Source organism: Enhydra lutris, unplaced genomic scaffold (assembly GCF_002288905.1).
Source record: "Enhydra lutris kenyoni isolate GAN:26980312 unplaced genomic scaffold, ASM228890v2 scaffoldscaffold21, whole genome shotgun sequence".
Classification (NCBI taxonomy): Eukaryota; Metazoa; Chordata; class Mammalia; order Carnivora; family Mustelidae; genus Enhydra; species Enhydra lutris.
In genome coordinates, this window is record NW_019154105.1 from 67,063,582 (window position 1) to 67,071,155 (window position 7,574).

Consider the following 7,574-nt stretch of genomic DNA (forward strand, 5'->3'; position numbering starts at 1 on the left):
TGAAGTGATGGAATATGTATTTTTTCCTCTGTGGTTTTTTTGTTTTTTGTTTTTTTTTGTTTGGTTGGTTTTTTTTTTTTTTTTTTTTTTTTTGGTGGGTGACAGAAAATCAGTGAATTTTTTTTAAAACCTGAAAGTGTTTTAAAAAAATATATCACATATGTGTGACAAATTGCTTTGTCCCTGGTTGCATTGGATTTTATTTGGGGGAGTGGGATTTTTAAAAACATAATTCTCCTGTCTTCCTACTCACTCATTAGTGCCTCCCTGCTGGCAGAGGAGAATGTTCTGCCCCAGTTCCTGGGGCTCCTGGAAGTCTTTGTTGATGACCTGCACATGTGAGGGATCAGCGGGTCACCTGGTGTCCCCCCAAAATTTGGAAACTGCCCTGGAGCCCACCCATTAAAGGGGATCTACAGGGTATGAATAATATAGGCTTCGTTTGAGCTGATGATAGTGTAAGGTTAATTAAAAGAAAATTGAATCTTTGGTCACATTAACAGGAGTAGGGAATTTGGAATAAAGGAGGTGATTGTTTTGCTGTATCCTGGGCTAATGGCACCATTCTTTGTAATACAGAAGCATGCTTTGGGTCCATTTGGGTAATGATTAGCAATGAATGGGTTGGAGAGGGGACATGAAGCTGGATCTTTGGAGGAGGGCATGTAGGAATTGGAGCTGTTTCCCCAAGGGAAAGAGCTCTGTGGATCTGGGCACTGCCCACAGAGTCCTAGGGAACTGTTACAGTGCACAGAGCGGCCCCAGGGGCAGAGCCAGGATCTCATAAGCGTATTCTGGTTATCTACTGCTGTTACAACACATCCCAAAATTCAGTGGCTTAAAACAACAACGTATCACTGTGTTCTGTGGTTCTGTGGTCTAATGGAGCTCAGCTGGAAGGTTCTCCCTTGCGTCTCATCCATGGTCATTGTAGGATATTGGGTGGGCTGCTGTCTCCCGAAGGCTCAACAGGCTCAACAGCTGGATGTCCAGGTTGGCCACTCCCGTGGCTAGCGGCCAATGCTGGCAGCTGGCTGGGGGTTCAGCTGGGGCTGTTGACTGCAGAGCCTCCTTGCAGCTTCTGCATGTGGCTGGGGCTTTCTTTAGTGGTGCTGGGTTCCCAGAGGGAGTGCCCCAACACACCCACATGGCAAGGCTCACGGCTTCTCATGCCCCAGGTTGGGAACCCCAGCAAATCCCTACTCCCACATTCAGTTGGCCGAGTGGGTCCTGCGGACAGTGATAGAAGGAAGGAGGGGGTTCTCATGGGAGGATCGCGAGCATGCACCAACGCCAGCCCCCACAGTAACAGTTCCCCGGGGCTCTGCCTGGGGAGGAGAAGCCAAATTGCCCAACTGCCCTGGTCAACTCGGCCATCACAAGAAATAACAGAGTAGTGGCTTAAACAACAGAAACATAGTTCCTCAGCTTCTGGGCGCTGGGGGTCCGACATTCAGGCATGGGCAGGTTGGTTTCCTTGAGCCCTCCCTCCGTGGCCTGTGGAGGCCCTTTCCTCCTCCCTGTGTCCTCGTGTGGTCATCCTCTGTGTGTCTGTGTACTGATCCCCTCATCCTACAAGGACCTATCAGATCGGGTCCACCCCAGTGACCTCAGTTTGCCCTAATTACATCTTTAAAGGCCCGACGTTCCCATAGAGCCACATTCTAGGGTGCTGGGGAAGGATCTCAGCATATGCATTGTGGGGAGACACAGTTGAGCTCATACACTAGGGAGCGTGTTTCTCAGGAGAGGGGAAAAGGAGGCTATCTCATGAAGGCCAGGAGAACGTAGAGCAGGTGTAAGGTCTGGGCCAGACCAGGAGAGGCTCCAGAACTTCCCAGAGCAGGTGTCGTCCAAGTGCATAGAGGAATGGGCTGGAGTCAGCTGGCCATGGTGGGGGGTAGGGGACAGGGGGAGGTAAGTGGGGACAGGATGGGGCTGCCACAGCATCTCAGCAGCATCTCAGGGGAGGCCTCGCAGGGGACATGCCTGGTGGTGGCAGGAGGCTGTCTTAGGCTGGGGTTCCCAGGTGCAGGCCTGAGAGGGGCACTCCTTCAAGGATTCCTCCCAGGAGAGCAGTGGGAGGCAAAAGGGAGGGAGCCCCACAGGAACCAAGCCACACCAGTCTCCCTGCACAGGGCTTCTCGCTCAAAAGTCACAAAGAAATCCTTCTCCTCTGTCTTGAGCAGTCATATGTGCTGGTCGCTGTGTCCCACAAACAGGCACAGGGCTATAAGGGTGAGAGCAGACCCCAGAGCCATGTCCCCTGCCTCCGGAGAGCCAGTCCCCCTGGGCTGTGCTAGGAGGGGTGGGGGAGGGTCACGGGGCAGGGTGGAGGGCTGAGCAGCCCAGAACCCATCCCTGAGAGTCCTTTCCGGGTTTGGAGGTGATGGGAGGCAGGATCCTGTGGGCCAAGTTCCCACGCGCTCCACCGTCCCCTTGGACTTCACATTCAGACAGACTTGAAGATCAAATTCTCAGGAGTTTCAGGACGGCGACTTCAGAGCATGGAACCCCGAAGGGGGGCCCCTCTGAGCACAGGGCCTGGAGCCCCTGCTGTTTACTCTGCACCCTGGTCCCAGCGTCACCCTCTGCTAAGTAGGGGAGCTGGGGGAGAACACATGCCTTGCCGGGCACCTCCGCAGGGCCACCCTCAGATGAGGGGACACAGGCCTAGAGCTCTGCCTAGAGTGGTTAATGCCCCGAAAGTTCCCCAAAAGCACATGTGGGGGCCCATGGACAACTCCAGCCTCCAGGACACCTGCAGTTACGGGGCTGTCTTTCTGTTCTGTGTCATCATCACAGCCATCGTTAGCCCAGAAGGAACCCTGAGCACACACTCTTGAACTCAGGTCTTCCCACTCCACTGCACCTCCCAGTCTTGGGGTGGGATGGGGGACTCCTGGGAGGAAACCCCCCCACCTGCCCCCGGGAGTCTGGACCTGCCACCCAGGGCCATTACCGGCTCCCCCAGGCCAGGTATGACCGGCGCCATATTCCCAGCCTCGCCCTGCTGGGTGGGCCCCGGAGCCAAGGCTGGCAGGCAGGACACCAGGAGGGGGGCTGCTGTGGGTCCAGGCTCTGCGTCCTCAGCCAGAGTCCCGAGAGCCCAGACAGGAGCCCCAGGAAGCCGGGTGGGCTTCCAAATTCAGCCTTGCAGAGGCCACGTGGAGTGCATTCGTGCCCAACGCCTGCGTGACCAGACGCACCATGCCACGCAGCACCCACGGGCACATGGGGCAGAGGCTGCGGGGGCCGTCCGTGGTCATGTGCCAGCTCGGGACAGGGCCTGCACCTAAGGAGTGACTATGATAAACCACAAAAAGGAGAGGAGCGCTGAGCTTCCAGGCTCCCGGAACAGGTGTTATGGGGCCGACAGGGGCCTTGGCTGGTCCATTCTGAGTCAGTGCTCATGACACGCCCTGCTTTTCCCCAGAAAGACAATGCAAGTCCAGGGGGAGACCGAATCTCCTGGTTCACGGAGCGGCTACAGCAGGCCGGCCTCTGGGAGAGGAGGGGGACGGGCAGGAGGCCTCCCTGTCCCCCTACTCCCAGAACCGCGGTCGGCCAGGGGAGGGGGCTGTGTGGGTGCCTCGGGTGGGGGCGCGCAAGGGGTGCAAGGGAGCTGCCATCAACTCCACGGCTGCCCGTGGGTGTCTATTTGTGGAGTTAAGTGCTGGAAACCCCCCCCTTGCTGCCATTTCCCTGGCTCTGGAGTACCCTGCAAACCCCCGTGAGAGCTGTGTTTTATGTGAAGCACAAAGCCGCAGGTGCACCTCCAAGACACGCCAGTAGGCCCAGCTCGTGGGGGAGGGGGGCTTTCCCAGGGCGTGGGACCCCAGAAAACCACAGCTCCAGGAACTCACAATGAACCAGGACTCACAGGCCTGCCAGACTGCCTGTCCCCGAGGTCCCAGCTCTGGAGCACAAAGGGTGCCCGCCTCCTGCTGTGGGACATCAGGGAGCAGCCCTCCTCCTGCAAGGGTGCCTCTGCAGAAGTGCAGGATGAGAAGGACCCAGAAAGTGCCCTCCCAGGGGGTCCTGGGGTGAGAAGAGAGGGGATGTGCAAACAAGAGGCTCTCTGTCCCCATCGGCAGCCTGTGGATGGGGCGGGCAAGCGCACAGCACCAGCCAGGGACGCAGAGCCACGAGGACACTGAACCTTTACCCGCAGCCACTCTGTGTGCTGCTGCTCCTGCCAGGGTTGCCCGACTGAGCTAAGGGAGGCCCGGCTAAACTTCAGAGAAACAACGAACACGTCCTTCATTCGAGTGCCAGCCTTTCCTGATGTCACACGGGGCCTCTGAGGGGCCATCACCCATCACCTGACAAGGAAATTGGACTTGCCGTCCTGTACGCTTTCTTCCAAATTGGGCACGTTCCACTGTCCAGCCAGGAAGGCAGCGGCCCGGCAGGGTCTTGGTGTCTGGCCCCCAGAGCCCAGGTGCCGAGCTCGGTCTCCAGCCCGGTGGGAGGGAGTGCCATCCCTGACACTCCCCTCTCGTTCAGCTAAATCAGAATTCAAAGACTGAGCGCAGGGTTTGGGATGAGACAGTCTTCAGGCTGAATCCTCTGATGGCCATTTTTGCTGTGCGTTCTTGGGCAGGGCGACTCAACCTCTCTGGGCCCGTCTCCTCTTCTCTGTAGAGTGATGAGCAGTGATGCACGGCTGTCTGGGGGACCAGCCCCGGGCACTGGGTCCCTCGGAGGACCCCTCCGGCGGGCCCCAGGCCCGTGCCCCGGTGGCGCCAACCTTTCCTTGTCCCACTGAAAATCCCACGTGATGAAGTAAGCGGTCCGTGGGATCCTGCTAAGGATGCAACAAAGTCACGTGTGGTAATTATTAAACCGCAGCTTGGAGTTGTCACCTCCCGAGAAAGAATGACACATTATTCACCCTCTGTGCGCAGTGTCAGGAGGCAGGCGTCTGATTCCTGATCGCTCTTTCATCCGTGTACCCCTAGAGACGAGTGCCTGCAGGTTCCATGCACAAGCCAGGCTTTCGGCGAGGGGGTCCCTGGGCCAGGTCCCTCTGGCCCTGTGTCCTGCTTCCGGGCTTTCCACCCCCACAGGCTCCTACTCGGGAAGAAAGTTTGGCCCAAAGGAGCTGCCCACACCTGCTTCCGCAGCTCATGGCCTTCGTCCTGATACTGATCCCCATCTTTATCCCATGTCTCCTTGCAGGCAGGCTGAAGTTTCGGGGGTCACCAGGATGGGATGGGGAGAGCCTCCCCTCCCCAGGGCTCTGGCCTCCAGCTGCCAGCAGGCTCCTGCTGCCCTGCTGCTGTCCTGAGGGGTCGGCTGCTCCGGGGGCATTTCCATCCTCCGTGAGTCCTGCCCCACTCCCGATGGGCTTCTGGAGTCACCCAAAGCTCTGGTCCTTCCCCATGAGAGTAGCTCCCAGCCTCTCCTGTCTCTCTGTTCCCACGAGCCTAGGAAGCCCTGACGGGGTTGGTGTTCCTAATCCAAGGGAGTTTCTCCCCCAGGAGGAACGCCCCCCCCACCCCGAGCCTGCAGCTCAGTCCCACCAGAAGCTTCCCCGCCTCCCAGGAAACACTTCCTCCCGCTGGAGCGGCCGTGTCCTCCCAGAGGGAGGAAATGCAGGAAAGAAGTGACCCGTGATCTGACCACCCCCGCTCCACTTTTTTGAAACATGTGTTTCTGATCTTTGCTGTGTGTGTATGTGCTTCTGGAGTCTCCTGTCCATTGACCTCACATTCCACGATTCAGGACTAGCATCGTCAGGCGACACTCCAGGGTCATAGGGACCGACTGCCAGGACCCCTCAGCATGGTGGCCACAATGTGTCCTGCGCTGCTCCACTGGGATGGGGCGGCCAGGAGTTGCTGTGGGCCAGACCCCACCAGTATCCCCGCAGGGCAGGCGTGGCAAGGGTGAGGAACTGCGGAACAGAAGAAGGAGTAGCTGACTGCACAATGCTCTGAAGCCACTCTCAGTGGGGCCTCTCTTGCTGGCGTGAAGCATGGAGAACCCTGCTGGGACACGAAGTGGCCATTCCCGCGATCCCATCCACCTCTGAGCGCCCAGCCCCTCGCAGCTGAATCTGAGCAGAGATCAGCCGGGCCTGGCCCCTGGTATTCCCTAATGTGCTTGCCCTGCAGCACAGTGACCACCTTGGCCCCTGCTGGCTCCTGCCCCAGCACGGCACTGCACAGAAGCCTGAGGTCGGGGCGGGAAGGGGACCTGAAGCCTGATTCAATTATTTGGAGTTCTGATCACAAAGTACAGCTCATTCTGGCAGCACCCTGTGCCCGTGTGTGTAAATGTCTGTGTCTGAGCGAGTCGGGGTGAGGTGAGCCCCCTCCCCCCACGCAGGTTTGGGGTCTGGTCCCCCCTCCCATGACCCTGCCCCTGAGCAGCGTCCCTGATCACTTCATACTTGGGCCTGGGACGGGGGCCACAACCACTGGCAGCTGGTCCTCTGTACAGGGGCGCCCAGGGAACGGGGCAGTGGCGACCCAGCGGGAGCAGATCAGAGGCTCTGGGAGGTCCTGGGAGCAGGGGCTCATCCTGCCACAGCTGCTCAATGGCTTTGGCTGAATGTTCTCCCTCCTGGGCCTCAGTAGCCTCTCTTCCCAAGTGGGCTAATAGTCCATACCCTGCTGGAAGCTTCTAGAGCAAGTTGGAGAGCGCAGGCCACGCCTGGCCTTCAGGCAAGTAGTAGAATCTGGTTCTTCTCTCCTTTCCCCATTTGTTCAAGCCCCTGAACTCCTTGCACACCACCTCTCTTCCTCTCTTGACTCGGGGAGGGCTTCCAGAGAGATAGGGAGGAGGTCCACGTGGGGTACCTGTGACCCTCAGGAGACTCCCAAGTGGAGAAGAGAAAGGCATCCCTGGACAGCTGAGTCTGAGTCAGTGAGTGGCCCAGATGGTGACGGGTTGGAGAAGAGAGATAAACCACTGAGGGCTTCCTGAAGGAGGCAGCTTCTCAGCTTAGAGTAGGAGAGAAGAGATCAGACAAACAATAGCAACCCAAGAGTCTCAAATGGAGTTCCAACTGTCTCCAAAGTTCTAGCTGACACATTTAAAGCATCTTTTCCACAACAAACTATCTAGTGGCCGTTACGCATTTGGATAGAGACAAATGTTGGGTAATCCGTGAAACCATCCGTCATTCCTCCAAGGGTCCCATCTGGTAGCTCAGTCCCCAGATGACCCTGCCACAGCGTCCCACAGACCTCTGTGCACGGCCTGGATCTAGTGATCGTATCGGGGAAAATTCTTGGAGGACCACCAGGCTCTGGCCAATGCAGAGTCCCCCGGCTCATGGAAGCAAAACAGACTTGTCTAGAGACAAGAGGCACTGGGCCACTAGAGCCCCTGGCATCCGTCTGCCTGAGCTGGGTATTAAATGGATGCCTGATTTATAATCCACCCCGAATGGAGGCAGCTGCCTGAGCCCCCCACACATAGGCAGGATGAGAGTCAGGAATCAGGGAGCATCTCCAAGCCAGGAGCCTGAAATCCAATTTCCACCTGTCCTGGGGACTAAAAGCTTTCTGTAAACAGCCGCACCAAATTCATAGATCCAATTAGCCGGTGCCCGAGCCACT